The sequence below is a fragment of the Lissotriton helveticus genome, chromosome 1_1 (assembly GCF_964261635.1).
Source record: "Lissotriton helveticus chromosome 1_1, aLisHel1.1, whole genome shotgun sequence".
NCBI classification, from domain to species: domain Eukaryota; kingdom Metazoa; phylum Chordata; class Amphibia; order Caudata; family Salamandridae; genus Lissotriton; species Lissotriton helveticus.
Window position 1 is genome coordinate 927,807,635 of NC_136057.1, and position 26,572 is coordinate 927,834,206.

Consider the following 26,572-nt stretch of genomic DNA (forward strand, 5'->3'; position numbering starts at 1 on the left):
AGAACAAGGCCCACCCAGCTTGTTCTGAGGCCTCTTGAGTGCACCATTGATCAGATGTGTAGCTGCTCTGAGCAGCTCCAGACCCCATGCACAGAAGGTATTGGAGTGGGCCCTCTGTGATTCTGCAACTAGCGGAAGCACTCCTGCAGCTGGGCCTGTTAGCTCCACTGTGCTGCCCAACAGTGGTCAGAAGTGTGGCATGCTGGTTGTGCATTTCCTGACTCACTTGTGCCTTTCTCAGTTTTTAAAGACTTCTGAAGTAAATTGTCGAGCTTGTCTTTAAAACAAAGGCTTTCCTTAGCAAAAATGTCTTCATATTTGGGGAAAATGATTCCTGTTGAAAGTTTCAAACTGCAAGGACCAAAGACCTGTAAAGAATTTCCTAGACCGTAAAGGTTGATTTTTTTCAAGACCCATCTCCAACTAGAACATATTACAATAGCATTCCCTCATTATTGTGTACCACTTATTCACTCCAAGAATGGTCTCAAGGTCTACAAAAGTGCAAAAAGACACACAGTACCTTTAAAAATAGCAAAAGCTCTGTGGGTCCCTTAACCCCTTGCATGCTTCTGTCGGCCAACGGCCGTCGCGTGCACTACCTTCGTAGTGCTGCGCACGTCTGTTGGCCAACGCGGCCCCGCCCACTCCGCCAAACCGCGGCGGAATTGCCGCCGCGATTAAGGAGTAACAGATTTCTTTTGTGTACCTTCCAGCTGATAAATTCACAAGAAAGGTTACAAGTATGTTCATCTTTCTTTATTCAAGCTATGGCATGGTTTTCGTTGAGAGGTTTTCTAGAATAAGTACCCCCAACAAGTTCATGGGGAATTTCCAAGTTTCTCATAAGACAGGATAATAGCACAGTCACAGGTTTTTCGAAGCTTTAATACTACAAAAAAGAGAATTGTTCACATTCAACCACAAAATACCTCAATTTGAAGTGATTAGCAAAGAACGGAACCATGAGGGAGTTTGAATCTTTTCAGACCGAGAACTCCTTAAACACTCCCAACTTGTACTATTCCTGTGTTCGGTGGTGATCTCTGCACAGAAACAACATTTCTCTTAGTGTTTACCTTTCTGAAGCCTCTTTTCCTCTGTTGTTCCCTACAGACAATAGGTGTATAAAGAACTGCACTAAATGGGAAGGCTGTCGTACTGAAATTTAGTCTGCTGCTTTCACCACTTCACGTCACCTGCTTCTTAGATCAGCAGTATGGAACTCCTAATGCCCAATGTAGAGGACTTATTGTTTTGGGTCAAGGACTGCAAGTTCTACTGTTTTGCTGTGTGAATCTTTTCTGCACTCACATGCAGTGCATTATTCCTCCATCTAATGCTAGTGTCCAACCAGTGGGTCCTGTAGCTCCAAGTCTTGAGCTAAATTTTTATTAAGAACTGCAATAAAAAAGTGTTGTGTTTTCCTTGTAAAGTTAAAGAAAGGCTATGTTTATTTTACATTGCTATCAGGCTGATGATAGCAGAGCCTGATGCTGATCAGTGCTTCACTCAGATTTATGACCCAGGTGGATCACAGAGGTCCTGAACTGAAGCACTGAGGCATTCAACTTTTAAATAAGTCATTATCAACCTAATTTTGAATGTTTTAACCTGTTTACCGCGGCGACAATTCCGCCGCGGTGTTGGCATTCTAATGCGCGGGCGGGGCCGCGTCAGCTAACAGACATGCGCAGCACTACCGAGTTAAAACTTTATAAATAAATAGTGCTTGCGACGGCCGTTGGCCGACTCTCGCACGCAAGGGGTTACTGGAGAGCGACTTGAAATGGAGAGTTAATTTAATGATTAAGTTAACTCTTCATTTTTATGTACTCCCTTCTTAAAGTGTGACATTTACAAACCGGCATCTTGCTCCCAGTGGCTGGTTCAAATAAGTTAAAAAATACAGTCATTTTCTTTTAAATGGGAGAAATTTAAAGTGAAGATAAATGTTTCTATGAAACATTAAGTTTTAATGATTTTTCTCTACTGTAAATTAAGCCAATTAAGTCCTAATCATTTATGAAGCATGTTTCTTCACTTTAAATTCCTCAAGTTTAAATAAATGACTGTATTTTCCTGTTCTAAATATGGCATCATGTCTACAGGCCACTGTGGGTAAAATGCCTGCTGTTTGTAAGGAGTCTTTGACTTGGGAGAAAATTAAAATGAAGAGTTTTGTGTAATGCATATATACATACAGTTAACTCTTCAGTTGAATTTTATTCTGTTTCAAAAGTGTCGCATTTGCACACAGAAGTATCTTGCTCCCAGTGGCTGGCAAGAAAATGTGAGAAATTTAAAGTGCAGACATTTTTTCCTTAGTACGAAGATTTTTGTAGAACATTTTTCTGCACTTTAAATTTCTCCCATTTATAAGCAAAATAGTTCTTATGTTTGTGTTGTACATGTAACAGTGCCACATATGACGAAAGTTATGTCCTGTGCCAAAAGTACTTACAACACAGGTTCAAAGTCACCCATACACATATATCCCATTCATTCATACACGTTCATACATCCCCCACAGACCATGCACTCGCTGACTCAAACGGCAGCTCTATCATAGTACACCTAGTCACAGTATTTTGTCCAAACCAAAGCATCGAGCTCCATTGACATTAGATTTAAATTCAATGAAGCCAGGTGAAGGGGGTGTCTGGTAACAATGTGCGAGTTGCTTGGCCTTCAGTAGCTCACAACAATTTTCTCTGATCAGAAGTAGCTCTCATTACAGAAGAGGTTGGAGACCCCTGATATACATTAACATTTTGTGAAATCGAGCTAACATGTACAAGCAAATTTGGCAAAGCGTTTCACAAGACACTTCCTCAGAAACTAAAGTATGAAAGAGAGCAGTGGTGTATCCCGAACTCTACTGTAATCAGAACTCTGGCATATTCAGAGATCTGTTGTAATCATAAAGCAGCACTCAATACAAGGCTGCTCTTAAACAGAGCCTGTGAATAGTCCAATATCTGACAGAAATAGAACCCTAGTATGTGTAGGCGTTTGCTATAATCAAAAATGTGTATTCACCAAAAGCTTCCTAGAATCCAAACCATGACATAGCGCGAGCCCTTACCTAATCAGAGAAGATAATATCAGAGCTCTGATACGAGAACACGGTCATCATTTGATATGTCACTGCATTGCATCGAATGGGTCAAGTGCATTTTATACAGGGCAAGTAGGTTTATGAAGCATTGTATGTCCCTTGTACTAGTAGAAATGTTATCAAATTGCCAACTCTGTAGATAATTTCCAGTCACCCAAGATACTTTACACGGCCATGTATACTCTGTAAGCACCCACTCCTGTCATGACAGCATTTACTAAGACTGGCACTTTATAGAAGATGTCGGTTGGATTCTGACCTGAGGTATGATTTTTTTCTTGCATAGTTTACTGCTTGGGAATCAGTCCCCAGGTGCTGATAATAGAAAAAAGCTGAGCACAAGTGAGCAAACAGTGCTTCCCTGTCATAAACTGGTACATTGATTTCTTCTGGACTACCATTTCTCGCACACTGTCTGCTTTTAACTAACGAACTATAGCGCTATTTTCCACCTTTTAGTATTAGTGCACAAGGAGGGACAGCTAGGTCTCAGAAACCAATACATTTCGTCCTCGCTCCCAACACATTTGAACTATTTCTTGTCCTATCAAAAAAGTAACGCAAAATTCCTAATAGGTTTACAAGGTAAACATTGGCATTGGAATTGGGTGAGTCATTACCCTGATATAGATTTCTATCCAGGCAAGTGCAGCATACGTTTCTGTTTAAAAAACGATTTTCACTTTCTGTGTTTACGGTCTATGCCTGTGGTTGTTACAGTTAAAAATTGTAGTTTTATCCTGCCTGTAATTGCATATTTTATCACCTGTGTTGTGTTTTAAATGTGTGGTTTTCTGACTGGTTTCTCGGTCTGTGATTCAATCATTGCAGGGTTGGGACTAGGGCTAGGGTTCGGATTTCTATAGGAAGTAGGGACTAGGGCTTCCTATGTTATTGGTTGTTGGGAGTAGGGTGGGACTAGGGCTAGGGTTAGACCTTCAATTGGAAGTAGCTATTTAGTGCTTCTGGTGTGATTGGTTGTTGGACCAGGTGTGGGACTAAGAGTAGGGTTAGGTTTGCTATTGGAAGTAGGGACTAGGGCTACCTGTACCATTGGCTACTTGGATTGGGACTAGTGGTAGGGCTAGGGCCTTTACTGGACGTAGAGATCCGGGTTTTTGAACTGATTGGGTGCTTGGACTAGGGTTAAGATTGGCTGCAAGGTCCTGGTCTCCTATTGGTTATGGAAGTTAGGGCTAATGTTGTGATTGGATAATGTTAGGGCTAGGGTTCCCATTGGCTGAAGGGGTCACCTGATTACTAGGGCTACAAAAAAGGCCAGGCTTAGGGCGTCTCAGCTCGGGCGTCGAGGCTAAGGGTGGAGAGGACAAGGGTAGTTGCCTGTTTGGGCCTGTTCGAGACTGATCGGGACTAGGGACAGAAATGCTGCCCTTTTTCTCATAGAAAAAAAAAAACCTTCACTCTTTTATCCCTCCACTATCCTTTTTTTCTATAAAAATTAACAGACTAACATGTTCACTTCTCAAATTCCATGTTCCATATTCAACTATACTAATATACTGCCCAAATAACTGAATAACATATCTACTACTCAAATTACTTCATATATATACTATACTAATTTTCAACACTAATCCTTTATGGGTTCCGGAGTGGCGTGCTACTCGCCAAAAAGCGCTTCAAAACCCATCAGGGGTAACAAGTGCTATATGAATGCAAATCTTTCTTCTCCTTTTATCCATCCGCTATCCTTCTCACTCCAAGTAACAGACTAATATACACCACTGAAATTACCTCATATTTCATCTATCCTTCTGCTATAATTCCAAATCCAAATAACTGACTAACCTATCCACCACTTAAAATGTACTTGCGTGTTTCACTATACTAATTCAACACTAATCCTCTGTGGGTCCCGGAGTAGCGTGCTACCCGCCGAAAAAGCGCATTGACGCCTCGTCAGGGGTAGTAAGCGCTATATAAATGCAATTACAATACAATGTTTATTTGGCAGGGCCAGAACATGACGGTGGTTACAGCATTATTAACTTGTTTACCTCCCAACAGTTTTTAGTGTTGTACCTTCTGACTAATACTCAGAGGAGTGGCGTTCGGTCAAGAGAGCTGGGATTAACTGCAACCCTGTCAAATGATGACTTTTGCTCTTTCTTCTTCCTCGCACGCCTAGGGGCTGTTAACTAAATTGTGGCTTGGCGCTTTTTTTCTCCTTAAACACCCCCACGTTTCTCAGCCTCCACCACAGATCCTCAGTAATTGCTGCTACATTAAACTCCAGGAGTGCATTGGTATGGCAACAATCGAGAAGAAAGGATACCTCCGCGATAAACTAAGACTTGTCGTGTGTCTCAGTATCGCTAATCTATATACAGCACTTTCATTTGTAGTAGAACAAATGGGCTAGTTTGGAGAGCTTTGAGATATATTTGTTCATTATGGGGACCTCAAACATGCATTGCCTGCCCTTGAAGATATGTTGCCCTAGTAATTATTTTGTGAAGTGGTGGGGTAAAATTATGTTTTGTTAATAAGTTGTGTATTTTTCGTCTTGGTATGAAGCTAGTAACACGGTCCTGTTTAACACTGTAGTTAAACGTATGTTGAAAATATTGCATATTAAAGCTTTTTCCCTTTCTGTTTTCATTGTATTTACTGCACCCAGTTGGCCCTGCATCTCTGCTAAATAACCACACAGATGCCTTTTACTTGGATGATCATGGCAAGTAAATGACTACAGGTTTGTTGTAACATTTATGACTGTTGTTAAGGCAACTTCAACTCGACCATGTTTTTACACTAAATTTAACTACTTTTGTAACTCCCCCACATACTGCTGGCCTTCACCATGGTAGGATGTGCCATGAAAGTTTACATACTGACTGGTTTCCAGCCAAAACCTCTCCTACCCTGCAGTCCATTTAGGAATGTGTTCACAGTAGTTACTGCTAGTTGTTGTCCACTGAAGCCTCTACCATCTCCCAAGCATTGTGCCTGCTTTATGTATTTCCCTATGTGCCCTCGTTCCATGTATGTCTCAGCTGTTTTTGGAGTGCTGAGAGGGATTGATGTACTAGTTTGTTGGTATGTGGTGTGTAGCTTGGAAATGCACACCGTTGGACGGGGGGGGATAGAACCCTCACATGACCTATTTAATGCCAATGTGACCGAAATGCCTACCATGAGTTAAAGAACTTTCATATCTGTCCTGTGTAACCATGTGGAAAGGTGACTCTAATATGCGTTTATAGTTGATTATTTTAATTTCTTATTGTATAGAAAACCTAAAACACTCAGTTTTGGGTATGTTCCCTCCCCATCACCACCCGGAATATTAATTTACTTTTGCTCTTGACCGGAATAAATTTGATAGTGGGTGAAAAGCTGTCTGCAAGTATTTAGTGAGATGCCTTCAAACTTGGAACTGTGTGCTTGTTTAACTGTCTTTACTCCTAGGCCATAAACTTTCCAGGGTAGAGAAGTCAAATTTTTGACAAGAAATGCAGAGCATTTTTTCAAATTACACACCACATTATTGGTTTATAATGCTTTCACAGTCAATTCAGGTGTCTTCAATTATTGAATTGGATCTGTTGAAGGAACCTTTACAAAGGATATCAATTTAACCCATTGTTCTTTAGCCCTCAGGGCCTTAGCAAAAGTATCTTAAGTCATCACAAACCATCTTTCTCTTATTTTAGGTCTTGTGACCATGGGGCTTGCTTGAATCTTTATTTTCAAATAAAGAAGGGGCAGGTTTAAGTAAACACTCCCAGTGTCCAGCCCATTTTACCTTTTTTTTAAATTGATAGGAAACCTTTTCTAGGTATGCAAAACTCCTCCCACCTCTTTTTAGGTTTCGCCTAGGCAGCACTTGCTCTGCCTCTTTGAGACATGCTGTATTCAGGATATGTGCAAAAGAAACAATTGATGTACGTAATGCTGGACAATGTAAACATTAACCCCCAGTCACAAGGATCTAGGTTAAATCCATCATTCTTTTGCTCACCACACCACCCCAGTTTGGACCCAGCCATATGCAAATCAGTCTTGACCCTGTTCCTTATAGGAACAGTCCAGCCCGAACTGCCAACCCAGGTCCTCCATGGACCGGAAACGAGCATCCTGGGACCGGTTTCAGGGAATCACCCTTCATCAGCCAGGGTAGCTTGAATCCAGTGGTGTGGTGAGCAAAAGAATGATGGATTAAACCCAGATCCTTGTGATTGGGGATGAATGTTTGCATTGTCCAGCATTCCGTCCACCAATTGTTTCTTTTGCATATGTCGCCCTAAGTGGGAAGGGTATGCCCAGACATGGGTCCCGGCTTACTACACCACTGGATTCAAGCTAGCCTTGCTGATGACAACTGATTAGCCAGAAACCGGTCCTAGGATGCTTGTTTCCGGTCCAGTTTCAGGTAAAGGGTGCCTACAAGGGATTTTGTACAAATATTAATTGGCTTGTTTCTTGACATTAATCTTTGAGTTTGTTGTAAACAATCTAACTCATTTACCCAAAGGGTAACAGTAATCACTCTTCATTGCATAGAATAACGAAGAAGCACACAAAGAAACCTGTTTATATGAAAGTATATGTTTTATATTCTAGAAGTCAATTCAAGGGGATACATTGGAAATTAAAAATTACAATGGGCAACAGGTCATGAACAGACATTAGACCCAATCAACAAGTCGATTCATCACCATACATCAGCTCCTATAACTCAAAAGAGAGTAACTGAGGCCAAAATAAACACAAAAGTCACTCTTAAGCACATGGATTGCTTGGGAGGTGATGTAGAGGTCGACGTTTCGGTCTCTGTAACTGTAGTCTATGAGACCATCATCAGGACAAAGTATATGTTGCAAAAGGAGCCCCTTACTATCTGGGGCACAGATGGTCTAGATAAGATCAAGTAGCTAGAAGGTGGAACAAAGGCCGCTGATATCTGCTGTATCGATGCACAACATATTCTAGTGAAATGAATTTGGCCAGTTAGTAACAGTGCATGCAAGTTTTTCTGGTGAGGAATGAGACGTCTCAATAGTTGTATATTATCGGCGTAACCGTCCGCAATCCGGCGTCCTACCGAGATTTTACTATGGCAGTTCAGGCTGGACTGTTCCCATGAGGCACAGGGTCCAGACTGATTTGCATATGGCCATGTCTAAACTGGGGTGGTATGGTGAGCAAAAGAATGATGGATTTAACCCAGATCTCTTGACTTGGGGTGACTGTTTTGATTTGTTCTGCATTTTATCCATCAATTGTATCTCTTTTGCTTTCTCGTCCTAAGTGCGCCAGGTATGTCCAGACGTGGGTCCTGTGCTCACTACACCACTGGATTCAAGCTAGCCTGGCTGATGCCCTGAAACCGGTCCCAGGATGCTTGTTTCTGGGAGGACCTGGCTTGGTAGTTCGGGCTGGACTGTTCCCACAAACAACAGTGTCAAGACTGATTTGCATATGGCTGGGTCCAAACTGTGGTGGTGTGGTGAGCAAAAGAATAATGAATTAGACCCAGATCCTTGTGACTAGGGGTGAATGTTTGCATTGTCCAGCATTCAGTCCATAAGTAGTTTCATTTTAATTGTCCCCTGTCCTTTGTAAAGGGTGGCTTTTCATTGGTCAATAGGCTTAGTAGTCCCTCCTTAGTATCGCCTTATTTCTTCTTGCAACCTCCCATGAAGAAACCCCCTGTTACATGTGTTGTTACTCCCTAGGTCTTAATTACACCCTCAATGGACTATTTTCTTTAGACTTCAGGCAGGACACACACTTGGTTCTAAGCTAGGCTGGCAGTGCTTACTTCACTCACAAGAACATCTCTCATTTATATGAGATTGTCTATTAATTTCCCTTCATCTGCTGCACACAGAGTAGAACTTAATCCGGAATTAATATAATAATTCTTTTGTCACGTTTCAAAGCTACTAATTTTATTTATGGACAGAGCTTGTTGAATGTACTTGTGGTACTGTCGTCTATGCAATGCATTATGGGTAGGGTGGATTTACCATATCTTCTGCAGAGTGCAGTACCATATGTGGCCAAAGAGACCCGGTCTCCTCTGACCCCTTTTGGCCATATATGGTACTTTGCCCTGCAACATGGCTAGGTACAACAAGCATTTGCAATGCAATAGGACTCACATTTACGCGAGTTTGAGCTATTAGCATTGTAAACGACAAAGCCTTGTATTTATTTTTGGTTTTTAAAACATAAATAAAAGGCATTGTCATTTACATTGCCAATAGCTTAAACTTGCGTAAATGCGAGACATATTGCATTGAAAATGCTTGTTTTTTTCTATGGTGGAGACACTGGGTTGGCTGACAGCATGGTAACCTCTGCACTCTTAAATCAGCCATTCCTTTTCCCTCCTCACTATAAAGAGTATTGTCCAGTCCTCTCTGCACTCTGAGCAAGGCCATTGACCACTGTCATTCTGCCTTGCTTGGCATTCTCTTGCTTCCTGGTCCCTCTGGAATCTGACCATGGTAGAGACCATTTTCCATGTCTTTATTCATTCAGCGCCAGGATATCTGTATGGTGACTGTGCGCTCTATACGTTTTATAAATTAAATAAATAAATCCCCATATGGTCTCTTTTCACTAGTAAATGGGGCTGGGAATCTCCCTGGGTTTGATACCACAACATGTTGCAGGATTGTTTTATATTGCCACTATTATGTTGGCCCCTTTCCTCCCATGAAGAGCACACTACACACCGTGGAGGCCGACATTCGTTGTAAGTACGGGTCATCACAGTATTGGTAACTCTTGTCGCTTAAATGAACTACATATTCGAGAATCATTTGAGCCTATTTCTTCATAGTGCCACCCATGTCGATTCGCAAACTTATCCTTAGATTGCCTCATAGGGAAATTCCACGGTATTGGCAAAATTCCATTGAGCAAATCCCATTAATAAGAAATTACCGTTCCTGATAATGCAGCTTCACCCTATCAAAGTTAGTGTCACCTAACCATGTGGCAATAGCTTTGTGATTTGGACCCATAGTTCTTATTTTGTCGCAGTGTGAGCCGCCATCGGAAGAGCAAAGATGAAAGTGGGGAGTAATAACATTAATATTGAATGCATTCTCTTTTGTCAGTTGTTTTTTTTTTTTTCAACCTTGTACACATAAGAAAAAGCAATACATTTATGAATATCCATATTGATGCTGATAACTCGGTTTTTCCATTCTAATAAATACAATTACATTTGAAAGACATTAAAAAAAAAAAATGCAGAAAGTGGAGCGTCTGAACTTAGCTGCTCCTTTAACCTTATTTTCCATAAGAGTACAAGTAGTACTTTCTCACTGTACGTTTAACATTAAAGACATCTAGAATCATGAAATGTTTAAGTGGCCCAGTAATTAGTTGTGATCTCTGCCCTTAGATTTGCTGTTGGTTTTCAGGCATAGCTTAGACCTTGTCCAAAAAGGGTTGCTTTGTATTTTCCATACACTCTGTAAACACCACCACCTGGCTTTTAGAAGAAGGTATTATCTCAAACACTGGACTCTAACACATGTTTTCGCTACTCTGATGCATGAGTGGTGAAAAAGTGTGCTCTTTGGATTTCACCTTGCTGTTGAAGGAAGCAAAGGAATGGCATATGATGGGCCTAAAACACTTGTTTCTCAGTTTTAGCATTGAATTTCTCCAGTCCGATGTCTGCCTAATATTTCACATAATGTATTTTTCTATTAGTGTGGAGACCTTTTAGGCATCAAGACGGTTTTTAGTTGTTTGCTTTGAAAGGCCTCTTGTTGACCATACCAAAAACTTAGTGGTCCTGGAGCCCTCCGATTGCTTACCGTTTGTTGGCTTTTTTGTCACTCATTTGTTTACTTCTGATATGATGGCTTGACTTACTCTTTTTGTTTGTCCCTCCTGTGGGGCATACCGTCTTTACCATTCTTTAGATTGGCTTGCTTGTATACTTCCACTGTTTACATTTTAGGACTCTACGTTTTTCTTTGACATTAAGTGCTCCATGAGACTTCATGTGTTTCCTTGCTTTCTTGTGTGCTTCTACCCCACCCACTCCCCTCAAATAACTACCGCTGATTGTTTCCTAATCCCATTCGAACTCGCTCAGCCAATCCTCTGTTGCTTGCATACCCCGCTCGGTCCTTGATGTACTTTTTTTTATTTGACTTTTTGGAAGGCTTGGTAGCTGCCATTTGCAGATTGGTTTCTCTGCATTCCTAAAGGCGCTTCTGTGCAGCTCAGTACATTGCATCGGCAGAAAGCATTTTCAAAATCAATAAGGCTAGACGTATTGGCGTTGCCAAGGCTTGTTGAAATTGGCACAGCCTGTTAATGGCAGACTGGTTTGTTGCGCGTGGGTCGCTAACAGGGCGAAATACTCTGGGAATTCATGAAGCGTGCTTGGTCCATTAGTGTTTGCTGAGAAGGGTACAACTTATCAACGAAATCTAAATATTTCACTGTAAATAAAATGTTCAAATAACTATACTTGCAGTTAGTGTCCTCGATTCTTACTTATTGTGTGTGCTAAATAAAACTTAAAGTGGTGTTTCAGTGACTTTCTAACTAGAATAATTATTAGATGCAATGTGATTAGGTTTTAAATGACAGTTCTTTAACCATGTAAACAATAAATGCGGTGGGAGTGAAACACGTCGTCTGCATAACTACAGCAGAGTATTTCATAGAAATTCCATGTTACTTTTTTAAAATATCAATTGGGTATTCTGTACTGCAGTCTTTTGACACAAAGCCAAATGTGAACTATTATTCAGTGTTCTTGATTTAGTGCCCTGAAAGGTGATTAAGGGCACGAAGTAACACGATGGGCTTAGTCTGGAATTTCTTCGCTGCCACTCCTTGTACAGTATCTGTTTTCTGAATCTGGTGAGGTCATTTTTATGTCAAACAACAACAAATTTAATTCGGGTCAAAGTTTAGAGACAACTGGAGTATGTAGCCCCTGGACTAACAGCGCCGTCGGGGAGGTCTGCAGACCGCCCGAGGTACCGACGGATAGAGCGGTGCCTCCTACATCCTGAGCTGTTGCCAGGTGGGGTGAGGCCCTATCTTCCTTATCTTCAAGGAAACCGAGGATATGGAGAAAGAAACGAGATTGTGAGAAGCAATACTCACATTATATCCTTTTCTGAAGTACTAAAAATAGCAGTTTATACAATCTTGTTTTGTTGAGGTCCTGACAAAAGCACATGGCTTTATCTCTTGCCATCAAGTGCTGAAACATGTTGACCACCATTGCTTAGGACAGCTATTTATTAAAACTGGTCTTTTGCTCTCACGTTTTTAAACCTTGATCGTGACAGATATTAACAAGAACTGCTAGTCTGTCTACGCACCAATTTTATATCTTCACATTTCACTATGTTTTCACTGCATTTAAAAAATGTTAAAAAACTTAGTCCCACATATTAGATCTTGCTCATCTTGGTCGTTATACCTATTTGACATTCGCAAGGTCCGATATCTATAGGACTAGGATGTCATCCATGTGTATGTAAGGATACCCAAATGATGAAGCTAATCACCAGGCTTGGTGTATGATGGGAATCCATACTTAAGTTGTATGTTTGTTGACATCTCACATTTGTTGATTCTTGTTGGGAGCTTCCTTCTTTCGTTCTCTCTTTTTCTCTAGACGCTGGAATATATTTGGTGTATACGAGGTCATTTTTATGGTCTGGGTAAATAAGATTGCTGAGAATCACCAGGAATTAGGACTTTGGCTCTGGCCACGTGTTGGGAGCCAGAAGTACATGTTTTGATTAGGCAGATGTTGTGTGCTTCCACAAAAAAGTGCATGCCGTCCACGCAGCTGTGATCATTCTGTTTATTTATCCAGCTGCCTTAGGTTGGACTTTCAGGGGCACACACATTATTTTGTATTTCTATTAAAGTGTCTTAGATAAGTTATCTATTTTTCTCTGGTAGCAGCACAGATGGGAGGAGGCCTGTCCTAAACCTACATGGATTTTTAGGTCTGGCTTGACAGTGCCTTTTTAAGTTTGTCGTCTATCCGGGCTACATTACAATTACGATAAGTTGATTTTCATATCCTAAAAATAATGTGGCTTTATTTAAGTGAGGAGGATTCCTTTCTAAAGGGTCTTTTACTTTTGTCCATTTTTAGGTTTGGCACCTGTGACACAGGGTGAAAGCAGCATGCCGGAATTGGATCAGGTCGCGCGCGTGAGCATGCGCTCCGATTCCGGCATGCTGTTCCCCGTCACAATGGAGCGCGCACACAGACACACAAGCACACACACGAGCACACACACACACACACACACATGCACACACAGACACGCGCACACACAGACACGCGCACACACAGACACGCCCCCCCCCCGCAGCCTAGACAAGCAAGTTCTGAACGCGTAGACACACACACGCATTACCTGGCATACGCGGGGCTTCTCTTACTTATGTACACCTACAGAGACCCCCCCCCCCGCTGCACACACACACGCACACACGCACACGAGTGCAAAGAGACATACCCCCCTCCCCCCCACTCCTGCCCTCCCCAGTACAAGTAAGCCCCACTCACCGCATCGGCGCCACTCCGGACTTCTGCAGCCTCCGCTGGGCTCTCCCTCGGGCAAGGGAGCCCCGTGTCACCACTGCTCCTCTGGCCAGCCACTCCGTGGGCGCGGGCTTCCCGCGGAAGACGGAAGTCCCGCCCCACGACGGGTATCGTTTTCGGCAGTGCACACGCACGTCTAACTGGGTTGCAAGGAGCCCACAAGGCGGATGTTCTACCGTTGTGAACGCAGGTATCTTTTTATTTTAACAAAAATAATATTAGTTCTGATGGTTCTGGACCGTGACATGGCTCCTGGCTGCACCTGCAACAAGTGTAACTTTCCCGCAGCGAACAGGCGGTGGCAAGGAATCACAAGGGCCGACCAGGGGCCGCCACAGCGGGAACAGATCACACACGAGAGACGAGGTAAGGAGAGAAACAGAAGCATGGAAGGGGGGGAATGGAGGTGTGAGGTGAGGACTGAGGGAAGGGCAGGGGATGGGGGGCTGATGAAAAGAAATGAAGGGGGAAGAAGTGTGCAGATCACACCTGGAGCAGCAAGAGAGGCTAGGGGAGAAAAGAGGCATGAAAGCTGCGTTTAATCCATTGCATAAGTTCTTATCGCGTTATAATGATTACGGCCTGCGCCGGTGGTGCAGGGGACGCCACCATTCTTGCACAAGCACGTGCTCGTGAAACACCGGGGCGTGTGCCCGTGCCTGACTGAACACACATGTAAACACCGACCCCGCAGGGGCAGTGGCCTCTGGCCTGTTTGGGCATCAAGTACTTGCCACCACGTCACTGATGATGCCGTAGGGTGGATCAATGGGTGACCGAGACCCCCTGCAGAGCGGGATGCAGCTCTGCAGCCCGCGCCCACTACTAGTGTGAAAACACCCCAGGGCGCCGGGCTCACAAGTGTGTGTGTGACACACCTCTCTCACTGCCCGCCTGGCACCCAGAACCCTACAGCCACAGGTCCGGGTGCCTGGGCAGTGCCCCCGTCTGGACTCAGTGGGATGGAGGAGGGGAGGGCGGGCCAGGACATCAGTCCGCAGTGAGAGTGTGGTAGGAGGAGGAGGGGGAGGAAGGGCAGGACATCGGTCCTGAGTGAGAGCGTGGGGGGAGGAGCAGGGGGTGCCAGAAGATGTGACCGCTGAGAGGGCAAGAAGGCCTAATGCCATGTTCTGCAGGGAGAGGGCACCCGCAGAGTGCGGAGGAGGGGCAGTGCCAGGATGTGCCGGTTGTGGTGGACCTAATCCATTAACTCGAATGGTTAAGAGAATTCCGCAGTCCCAAAGTCTGAGGACTTGGATCAGGACTGCTGAGAACGAGAGCGTGTAAACTATTTACGGTGCTGCTAACACGACCCTGCGCTTGAAAAGCGAATGCAGTTTTTCCTAGTATGATTTAATAACGTTATTTATTCCGAGTGGGTTTATATTTGCATTTTTTTTCTTATCGTAACACGCTTCATTTGCACTATCATGATGTGTCAATTACATGGGTTACAAGCTGCCAAGGCAGACTCTGTTCAACTTTGCATATTTATGCTCGTCGGCCCACCTCCGAGCACTCTCTTCCCAAAAAACATGGTTTGTTTTTACCTGTCAAGATCAGGAAGCAGGCACACCGAACCGGCACCTCCTCACTACTTCTTGTCAGCCAATAGCAACCCCCATGCCCAGCATACACAGAGAACTACACTTCTATGGCACAGCACTACCAACTACCTGCCTTCCTGCCCCTACACTGTTACCCCGCAGTGCAGCCACAGGACAGTGGCTACATTGCCCGTGTCTGCCCCGCAACACGTTGTTCCTGCCATGGAGGTATCCCACAGCCGGGTGCAGTTAATAAGTACAGGGACCCAAAGATATGTGGCATCGCAGAATAAGAACGGACATGGTACAGATAGGCTTTTTTCTATTTATTTATTAGTTTTTACTTTTATATAGCGCAAACTTTACCCGCAGGTATCGGAGCGCTTTAAATCAGCATGCTTATAACAAGCAAGACTAGCGCTCTACATTACTGCCAACTTTCCTTAGCATAAGCAACAGCTAACCATTAACAAACAATGTTTATATACCATTTGCAAATTAAAAAAAAAAATTAATGCAAAGCATTGTCATTTACAATGCCAGTAACTCAAACTTTAATGCTGCGAGACCTATGGCATTGTAAATGCTTGTTGTCAGAGCAGCTGCTTTAACACTGTTTCTTGGTCACCTTGTCTGGGGTGGAATGAGGGAGCAGGGGTCATTCCAAAATATCACGGTTTGATTACAGAATGGTGCAGTTGCTGTTTCTGGTGAACCCTACAGTGTCTGCGCTTGGAGCTATCAATAAGGGGTGGCTTTTCTGGTTCGCATGTAAGCTTCATAGAGAATATAACAAGCTGATGAAACAAACCATGTCACTCGAAGCTTCTCTACAAGAGTAGATGAAACACCGTATAGTGCAGTATTTATGTGAAATCTCATTCTGTAGGCGATACATACGATAATTTGTGAAGAAATTATTTTATGCTTGTACATTTTTAAAGGACCATCATATTTCTCATGATCTGTTTGCCATATTCAGTTTTGTTTGCAATGTTTGAGGAATACATTCTACTGTGTTTTAAGCACATTTGGACAGTTGCTTTGTGTTGAAAATACTTGCACGCATAGACTGTATTGTGAATTCTTTCCCATACACGCCTTGATTAACTTGGGGACGAATTTAGGCACCATATCACCCGCTGGTTTGGGGTGGCCAGGGGGGAGGGGGTGGGGGGAGTAGGTTGGGAGTAACTGGTGGCACAGGTTTGCCAATAACTTCCCTCGAATTCTTCAGTTAAACAAGCTTTGGTACAGCCAATAGGTCTTATCTTTTTGACTGAATGGGTTTGCCAGTGCTGTGTAGCATCGGCAGAAAAGAGATCCCTGCGTGCATCATTGCCTAGGTGCATGCTTGCATCACCATGCATATGAGACCTCCGGAACGATGCTAGTGCGATTATTTTTTTATTTTTATTTTTATTTGCTCATCCAAAATCTTATGTGAACTAAAATATATATATTTTTAATTTGTCGATCCAAGTGGCGTCTACAATCTTGGATCAGCTTTTTAAAAATAAATAGTAACAATTTTTGTTTTAAAAGAGCGCTTTTTTAGGTCTAAGCCTGCAATGGCTGCGCTTGCGCAGTCTCGCTGGCGAGATTTAATGAGATAGAGAGAACATCACTAGCGAAGTTAAGCCCCGGCCCTCTTCTCCATTGTCTGGCCTCCTAAACGGTGACCAGCCATTGGAGAAGAGGTCCTAGTGACGTTCGTCTTTCTCTTTGACTTACTGCTGAAGTAAAAGGTTTCTTATCTTATTTATGGGTCCATATGGCCCCATGAAGAAGATAAGGAACCATTTACCCCAGCAGGAAGTCTTGGCACCCAGCCTGAAAAGGACGGGCTAAAAGAGAAAACTCGCGTTATGGCGAGCGCTTGTTTGCATCCTGAAACGAGTTAAAGTAATGTGGCCTTTGGTTGGAAGAACTAAGACAGACTCTATACTTGTTAGTATAGCTACGCTTCACAAAAGGGTAAATGCATACGCAGGCATTCTATATGGGTTGTGTGCGTGTGCACTTTAGAACAATTATTTACGATGAAGTCAACACCAATGAGTTAGCCATAACTCGTAAATTAGGTTTCCTCAGTTTATCGAATGTGTTCATGCAGTATAAAAAAACATTTCCAAAACAGACCTCCAGTCGTGGCAATTCCGGGCCCTGGTCTACTCTCTCAAGTGAGGACCAGCAGATACCGATCCATAACCTTGTCAAAAACTGCACTTCTTCCCAGCTGCGAGCAGCAACAGCGAGGGCAGACATTGCAGCCAGGACCACTTTTGTTTGGGAAAAAAAGTCCGTATTGCAGGAAGCTTTGATCTTGTAACCTATTAATTTACATCAAAAAATTACTGTAAAATGTCAGCTGTGCTTATAAACATAAATCACTAAATGCAGGTAATAAAAATGTGTTTTGCAGTAAAAGTGTGCAGCCACATATGTATTCATGAAAATTAATTGCATCCAAATAAACGTTCATCCTAGAGAAAAATCGGTAACTCATGAAACTAGAAAAGTAAATTTTCAAAAAAATGATAGTTCAAACATGGCTTCTTCCGTGTTAGACCATCCACGAGCCTTAAGTTGACAGCGCTCCACCTCTGTGTGTTTGTGTGCGTTGATCAAATTGCTCCGTCAGCGAGTGTTATTTTTTTTGCATAATTTCCTGTTCCGGATTAGGTCAGTTTCTGTTAAAGGATCGCATGCTGTTTCTGGCCTGTTGGACACGGCCTCGTGGCGTGGTCCGACCCAGTCCGCCTGGAAGGCCCGGAACGACATCGGCCCTCCCTTTACCTACTATCGATCCCCCTGACACGCACATTCACGAACCATCGGCACGAGCAGCCTCCCGGGCCACCTACAGCTCCCCCTCCCTGGTACCCCGGCAGGAACTGCTCGCCAACGCTGCCAGCCTGGCACCCTGACCAGGCCACCCTTCCGGCCCGACTCCATCTTGGGACCCTCACGCCCCGAACACGTGGCCGCAGCCATCCCGGGCCCGGCCCCAGCTAAGCCCAGACATTGAGGCACCAGGATCCTCCCAGGTGGTAAAGTGGCCACTCGACCAGACCCTGGAGGAGGGGAGTCTCGATGGGCCTTCTAACGCCCCCGGACGCCTGGTATCGATCGCTCTCCCGGCTCCCTGGGCGCTGGCTCCGCCCCCCTGCTGGGTGTCTGGACACCTTCATCCCGGCCCCTCTGGCCCCCAGGCGCGAGGGTCCGGACATCAAAGCCCTCCAGTCCTATATCTGGGCCAGCCCCGGATCCAGACGGCAGTTGTATCTGGAGTCGAAGCCCTGCTGACCTCGTCGCGGCTGATCCTGATCTTAACTCCTGCACCTGGAACCTTCGAGGCCCTGCTGACGCTGTCGCGGCCTGACCAAGCTGAACTATCTCCGAGGCCCTGCTGACGCTGTCGCGGCCTGACCAAGCTGAACTATCTCCGAGGCCCTGCTGACGCTGTCGCGGCCTGTCCAAGCTGAACTATCTTCAAGGCCCTGCTGACGCTGTCGCGGCCTGTCCAAGCTGAACCACCTTCGAGGCCCTGCTGACGCTGTCGCGGCCTGTCCAAGCTGAACTATCTTCGAGGCCCTGCTGACGCTGTCGCGGCCTGAACCCTTGAACTATCCACGCACCAGTGGGTGCCAAGACTGTCCCGCTACCCCCTTTCCCCCGAGACCACGACATTGCGGATCCCTCGATCCTTGCTGTTACCCTGCCAAGAACTTGCTTTGAATACCTATATAAAGAATCTAGTGAACATCTTTCCTGTGTCGTGTCTATCTGTAAGTAGTGTGATTGCTCTGCTGTTACGATTGTAGGAGAGGAGCCTCGCCAAGGAGGCCTCCCTACGGCGCTCGGCCTATTCCATACAGAGAGGTGGGCCTCGGGGCGGACAGTCAGACACCTTCTGTCTCCCCTGGGGTCGCCTTTCCAACATGGCCGGATCAGTTTTTGCGTGACTCCCCACTCACATTGAGCCTAAAGAACCGAAGCATGTAAGGATGGCCAGGGTCACTAGAACTGCATAGGTAGGTTTCATATCGGGCTGCATGCACTTTTCCAGCACACCGGCCTTTTGTGTCAGTCTCCCATGTCGCCTATCCCCACCCCTGTTGTGCCTGTCTCTCACTCATTCTCAGTTGATTGATTGCTTCTCCATTTGAAATAAACGACTACTGTCAGTCCCAGAAAGAACAGTTTTAATAACCTAAAACTTAAGCTGACGAAGACCTATGGCGCTAAGCAATGCCTACATATTAAGTTTCCTCTACGGCACAGGCTCAATATCTGATTTGTGTGCATGTGTCACCTTATTATTGAAAGTTTAATAAATTATTGACATTCGCCTGTGCCTTCAAACCCCTCCCCCAACTCTGTGCTCCCCTGCCTGTTTATGTATATTACTATTTCAGCAATTCACTGCCTTTGGACATGCTCCCCCCCTTCTGTGCTTCTCTTCTGAGTTTTCCACCCTCCTCTATCCCACGTGTCTGTCTTAGATTCCCACATAGTTTCAAGTGATGTCCCACTTAGTCTTCAATTTTGTAAAAAAATCCAACTTGTTTGATCGTTTTTGGCAAGTTCAGCATCAACGCCATCCCTTATCAGCACCTTCGTCCCATAGGCATCTACGCACACTATGACGAGGTTGTGGGTATGGTTTTAATTATTCAAAAACATTGTTTAAATTAAACATGCTCAGTTAACATGACAGCCTAATCAACCTGCAACGACATTCATTATACACCGACGGAAATAATTCAAGGCCTCTTCCTTGAGTCGATTGAGGAGACTATTATTTCATTCTGGATGTTATTATTTTAGTGTTCTATAAATGCTCAGTCATCATGATCATTTCTTGTTTAATGTTATCCTTATTATAAATACGTATGAAAGTAGGTGTTTCTTCTTTGTTGTATCATATTTTCTCTAAAAATGTGTATTTAACCTTATTAGTACAGCCCTATTATGTCGGATCTCACCATGACGAGTGTGTTGGTTTCACTACTGAATCCTAAAAAATAACCCCTTTTTGGAGAGGTGTGTGTGTGTGTGTGTGTGGCTGTGTGTGTGTGGCTGTGTTTGGCTCTGTCTGTGTGTTTGGCTCTGTCTGTGTGTTTGGCTCTGTCTGTGTGTTTGGCTCTGTCTGTGTGTTTGGCTCTGTCTGTGTGTTTGGCTCTGTCTGTGTGTTTGGCTCTGTCTGTGTGTGTGGCTCTGTGTGTGTGTGGCTCTGTGTGTGTGTGGCTCTGTGTGTGTGTGGCTCTGTGTGTGTGTGGCTCTGTGTGTGTGTGGCTCTGTGTGTGTGTGGCTCTGTGTGTGTGTGGCTCTGTGTGTGTGTGGCTCTGTGTGTGTGTGGCTCTGTGTGTGTGTGGCTCTGTGTGTGTGTGGCTCTGTGTGTGTGTGGCTCTGTGTGTGTGTGTGGCTCTGTGTGTGTGTGTGGCTCTGTGTGTGTGTGTGGCTCTGTGTGTGTGTGTGGCTCTGTGTGTGTGTGGCTCTGTGTGTGTGTGGCTCTGTGTGTGTGTGGCTCTGTGTGTGTGTGGCTCTGTGTGTGTGTGGCTGTGTGTGTGTGTGGCTCTGTGTATGTGTGTGTGGCTCTGTGTATGTGTGTGTGGCTCTGTGTGTGTGTGTGTGGCTCTGTGTGTGTGTGTGTGTGGCTCTGTGTGTGTGTGTGTGTGTGTGTGTGGCTCTGTATCTGTGTGGCTCTGTGTGTGTGTGTGGCTCTGTGTGTGTGTGGCTCTGTGTGTGTGTGGCTCTGTGTGTGTGTGGCTCTGTGTGTGTGTGTGGCTCTGTGTGTGTGTGGCTCTGTGTGTGTGTGTGTGTGTGGCTCTGTGTGTGTGTGGCTCTGTGTGTGTGTGTGTGTGTGTGTGTGTGTGGCTCTGTGTGTGTGTGGCTCTGTGTGTGTGTGTGGCTCTGTGTGTGTGTGTGTGTGGCTCTGTGTGTGTGTGTGTGTGGCTCTGTGTGTGTGTGTGTGTGGCTCTGTGTGTGTGTGTGTGTGTGTGGCTCTGTGTGTGTGTGTGGCTCTGTGTGTGTGTGTGGCTCTGTGTGTGTGGCTCTGTGTGTGTGGCTCTGTGTGTGTGTGTGTGGCTCTGTGTGTGTGTGTGTGTGGCTCTGTGTGTGTGTGTGGCTCTGTGTGTGTGTGTGTGTGTGGCTCTGTGTGTGTGTGTGTGTGTGTGTGTGTGGCTCTGTGTGTGTGTGTGGCTCTGTGTGTGTGTGTGTGGCTCTGTGTGTGTGTGTGGCTCTGTGTGTGTGTGTGGCTCTGTGTGTGTGTGGCTCTGTGTGTGTGTGGCTCTGTGTGTGTGTGTGTGTGTGTGTGTGGCTCTGTATCTGTGTGGCTCTGTGTGTGGCTCTGTGTGTGTGTGTGGCTCTGTGTGTGTGGCTCTGTGTGTGTGTGTGTGTGTGTGTGGCTCTGTGTGTGTGTGTGTGTGTGTGGCTCTGTGTGTGTGTGTGTGTGGCTCTGTGTGTGTGTGTGTGTGTGTGGCTCTGTGTGTGTGTGTGTGTGTGTGTGTGGCTCTGTGTGTGTGTGGCTCTGTGTGTGTGTGGCTCTGTGTGTGTGTGGCTCTGTGTGTGTGTGGCTCTGTGTGTGTGTGGCTCTGTGTGTGTGTGGCTCTGTGTGTGTGTGGCTCTGTGTGTGTGTGTGTGTGTGGCTCTGTGTGTGTGTGGCTCTGTGTGTGTGTGTGGCTCTGTGTGTGTGTGTGTGTGTGGCTCTGTGTGTGTGTGTGTGGCTCTGTGTGTGGCTCTGTGTGTGTGTGTGGCTCTGTGTGTGTGTGTGGCTCTGTGTGTGTGTGTGGCTCTGTGTGTGTGTGTGTGTGGCTCTGTGTGTGTGTGTGTGTGGCTCTGTGTGTGTGTGTGGCTCTGTGTGTGTGTGGCTCTGTGTGTGTGGCTCTGTGTGTGTGTGTGTGGCTCTGTGTGTGTGTGTGTGTGTGGCTCTGTGTGTGTGTGTGGCTCTGTGTGTGTGTGGCTCTGTGTGTGTGTGTGTGTGTGGCTCTGTGTGTGTGTGTGTGTGGCTCTGTGTGTGGCTCTGTGTGTGTGTGTGGCTCTGTGTGTGTGTGGCTCTGTGTGTGTGTGTGTGTGTGTGGCTCTGTGTGTGTGTGTGTGTGTGTGGCTCTGTGTGTGTGTGGCTCTGTGTGTGTGGCTCTGTGTGTGTGTGTGTGTGTGTGTGTGTGGCTCTGTGTGTGTGTGTGTGTGGCTCTGTGTGTGTGTGTGTGTGTGTGTGTGGCTCTGTGTGTGTGTGTGTGGCTCTGTGTGTGTGTGTGGCTCTGTGTGTGTGTGTGGCTCTGTGTGTGTGGCTCTGTGTGTGTGTGGCTCTGTGTGTGTGTGGCTCTGTGTGTGTGTGGCTCTGTGTGTGTGTGGCTCTGTGTGTGTGTGGCTCTGTGTGTGTGTGGCTCTGTGTGTGTGTGGCTCTGTGTGTGTGTGGCTCTGTGTGTGTGTGGCTCTGTGTGTGTGTGGCTCTGTGTGTGTGTGTGTGTGGCTCTGTGTGTGTGTGTGGCTCTGTGTGTGGCTCTGTGTGTGTGTGTGTGTGGCTCTGTGTGTGTGTGTGTGGGGGGGGGCTGTGTGTGTGTGGGGCTCTGTGTGTGTGTGTGGCTCTGTGTGTGTGTGTGTGTGTGTGTGTGTGTGGCTCTGTGTGTGTGTGTGTGGCTGTGTGTGTGTGTGTGGCTCTGTGTGTGTGGCTCTGTGTGTGTGTGTGGCTCTGTGTGTGTGTGTGGCTCTGTGTGTGTGTGTGGCTCTGTGTGTGTGGCTCTGTGTGTGTGTGGCTCTGTGTGTGTGTGGCTCTGTGTGTGGCTCTGTGTGTGTGTGTGGCTCTGTGTGTGTGGCTCTGTGTGTGTGTGTGTGTGTGTGTGTGTGTGTGTGTGTGTGTGTGTGGCTCTGTATCTGTGTGGCTCTGTGTGTGGCTCTGTGTGTGTGTGTGGCTCTGTGTGTGTGGCTCTGTGTGTGTGTGTGTGTGTGTGTGGCTCTGTGTGTGTGTGTGTGTGTGGCTCTGTGTGTGTGTGTGTGTGTGTGTGGCTCTGTGTGTGTGGCTCTGTGTGTGGCTCTGTGTGTGTGTGGCTCTGTGTGTGTGTGGCTCTGTGTGTGTGTGGCTCTGTGTGTGTGTGGCTCTGTGTGTGTGTGGCTCTGTGTGTGTGTGGCTCTGTGTGTGTGTGGCTCTGTGTGTGGCTCTGTGTGTGTGTGTGGCTCTGTGTGTGGCTCTGTGTGTGTGTGTGGCTCTGTGTGTGGCTCTGTGTGTGTGTGTGGCTCTGTGTGTGTGTGTGGCTCTGTGTGTGTGTGTGGCTCTGTGTGTGTGTGTGGCTCTGTGTGTGTGTGTGGCTCTGTGTGTGTGTGGCTCTGTGTGTGTGTGTGTGTGTGGCTCTGTGTGTGGCTCTGTGTGTGTGTGTGTGTGGCTCTCTGTGTGTGTGTGGCTCTGTGTGTGTGTGTGGCTCTGTGTGTGTGTGTGGCTGTGTGTGTGTGGGGGGGGCTCTGTGTGTGTGTGTGGGGCTCTGTGTGTGTGGGGGGGGGCTCTGTGTGTGTGGGGTCTGTGTGTGTGTGGGGGGGGCTCTGTGTGTGTGTGTGTGGGGGGCTCTGTGTGTGTGTGTGTGGGGGGCTCTGTGTGTGTGTGTGTGGGGGGCTCTGTGTGTGTGTGTGTGGGGCTCTGTGTGTGTGTGTGGGGCTCTGTGTGTGTGTGTGGGGCTCTGTGTGTGTGTGTGGGGCTCTGTGTGTGTGGGGCTCTGTGTGTGTGGGGCTCTGTGTGTGTGTGTGTGGGGCTCTGTGTGTGTGTGTGTGGGGCTCTGTGTGTGTGTGTGGCTCTGTGTGTGTGTGGGGCTCTGTGTGTGTGTGGGGCTCTGTGTGTGGGGGGCTCTGTGTGTGGGGCTCTGTGTGTGGGGCTCTGTGTGTGTGTGTGTGTGGGGGGGGCTCTGTGTGTGGGGCTCTGTGTGTGTGGGGGGCTCTGTGTGTGTGTGGGGGGGGCTGTGTGTGTGTGGGGCTCTGTGTGTGTGTGTGGCTCTGTGTGTGTGTGGCTCTGTGTGTGTGTGTGTGTGTGGCTCTGTGTGTGTGTGTGTGTGGCTCTGTGTGTGTGTGTGGCTCTGTGTGTGTGTGGCTCTGTGTGTGTGTGTGGCTCTGTGTGTGTGTGTGGCTCTGTGTGTGTGTGTGGCTCTGTGTGTGTGTGTGGCTCTGTGTGTGTGTGTGGCTCTGTGTGTGTGTGTGGCTCTGTGTGTGTGTGTGTGTGGCTCTGTGTGTGTGTGTGTGTGGCTCTGTGTGTGTGTGGCTCTGTGTGTGTGTGTGTGTGGCTCTGTGTGTGTGTGTGTGTGGCTCTGTGTGTGGGTGTGGCTCTGTGTGTGGGTGTGGGTGGCTCTGTGTGTGGCTCTGTGTGTATGTGCAAATGCAATAGGTCTCGCATTTTCGAGAGATTAAGCTATTGGCATTGTAAATGACCATGCCATTTATTTATCTGTTTTCAAAACCAACACATAAATAAAAATGTCATTTACAATGCCAATAGCTCTAACTTTTGCAAAGGCGAGACCGTTGCATTGTAAATGCTTGTTACACTGTGGAGAGGAGCAGCAGCTACTGGCAAATGTAATGGAGCATGAGGGGTTTATGGAGCAACTTATGAGTGAGTGTGGGGAGGAGATTGTGCAAAGCAATGGAGAGGGAACGCCGAGGCACTTGAAGAAGCACTCAGCAGAATACTAGTCATACAATTAAATGAGGTTGACTATCAGAAGGCTTGAGTATGGCCTCAGAATTCACAAGTTGTTTCTTACTATCAAAACTTGAAAAGTTACTTCCCAGGGGGTGTTGCTACTTTCATGTGTTGGCAATGAATTCTTTGGACAGTGTCTTTAGTTGAATAGCACTTGGCTTGGGGAGATACAGAGGCATAGTTTATCATAATCCATAAATGTTCCGGGCACGTTCTCACAAAACGCTAGTGCAGGCTATCTGCAAAACCACGCCTTAGTGGAGTGTTTATCCCTATCATGTTCTTGGTACAAGTTAAGCACAGAGAAACTCCATGAGTAAAAAGAGTGGAGTGACAGAAAAAGCTTATGGAAAAACAATCTTATTTTGATCTGGGCATAGAGCAGTATTTGTCTGGGTCACTTTGCAGTTAAAAGGCATCAAGCATACACCCGAGCCATTCCATTTTGCGTTATCGAATAAAGAGTCTGCACAGTACAAGATGGCAGTAGTGCCAACCAACAGCTACTTCTACCTGCAAGTGGTGCCTGTACTGAGCCAGCCACCGGCGGCGTCCTAGTCTACCTAGCCTGGAGCTTGCAGAAGGAGTGGGTTAACAAGCTTGGGAGCTTGAGGTGAGCGAGGTAACACTGACAGAGGGAGAAAGGGGCAAAGGAAAAGCAGGTCAAAGTAGCAGGGGAGTGAGTTTGAAGAAGCACAGGGGGGGAGAGAATCACGCAGGCAAGAGAGATCAACATGGGGGAGAAGTTCACGACCAATGGAAAACACCTGCACACTCACAGAAGGTTAAAACAGAAAGAAAACAAGAACTTTCCTAAATGTGAGGAGTGGAAAGACACAGGTAAGTTGATTATACTCCATGGGAGGGACAAGCACCAGATTGACAAGGCAAGCGATTGAATAAGAAGCAAGGAAATGAGTAACCAAGGCAACCAATAGTGTGCAGTGCGTGGGCTTTAATCCCACTGGAAGTCTTGATAACATCTCTGTGGGTGTTTTTTAGGGAGATGGCTTCAGTGGTTGGTAGAGACTACCTCAAAAGGTTGCCATGGCCAAGTGTGGGACTATCAGAGGAGCAATTGTTAGAAGTACTCGCCTTTCAGATTTCAAAGGAGCTCCTGTAAGCCAAATAAGACTATATATACTGGGGCTCAAATAAATTGCATCGATGCATTAACTGCCAGCTTGAAATCTGAAAACATGTAATATAAGTAATACGTAACTGGTAATGTATAATACAGTCCTAAACTGTCATCTCTGTGTAATGGTGGCATTAACAAACTACTCTGCCTTCAGCCTACTGTTTTATGATATCACCAGAACTCAAAGAAAATATTGGACCATATTATACCAGTTGCATATCCCTGTAATGTAATGTATTTAGGTGTTTTTATTGCACTAAATGCATGGGTATAATAAAACACGTATTTCACATGGACCCATGAAACAAGAAACATATTATACAGGTTCTTCTGACATAGGAGTTTCATTATACGCTCCTAAATCACTCTGCTGAGCTTTACATTGGTCAGGGCCACTGAGTTTATATGGCAATGGAGGACCAACTTATGCTGCAGCCTTATCTAAGTTGGGCAGCGAGAAAAGGTGCATTATATTGCATGTTCATTGGCA

The 26,572-nt window shown here is 45.8% G+C and overlaps 1 protein-coding gene across 2 annotated transcripts in view; it reads left to right on the top strand.

Annotated features, from left to right (window-relative positions):
• Nucleotides 1-26,572, top strand: part of RAP1B (RAP1B, member of RAS oncogene family) — a 495,913-nt gene that overhangs the window by 49,558 nt on the left and 419,783 nt on the right. Inside the window, exon 2 of one of the 2 annotated variants that reach the window (XM_078676587.1) lies at nt 5,763-5,837. The exons of the other annotated variant lie outside the window; for it this stretch is intronic. The gene's annotated coding sequence lies outside the window, so the exon portion shown is untranslated. The remainder of the gene's footprint in view (nt 1-5,762; nt 5,838-26,572) is intronic. 2 annotated transcript variants of the gene reach the window in all.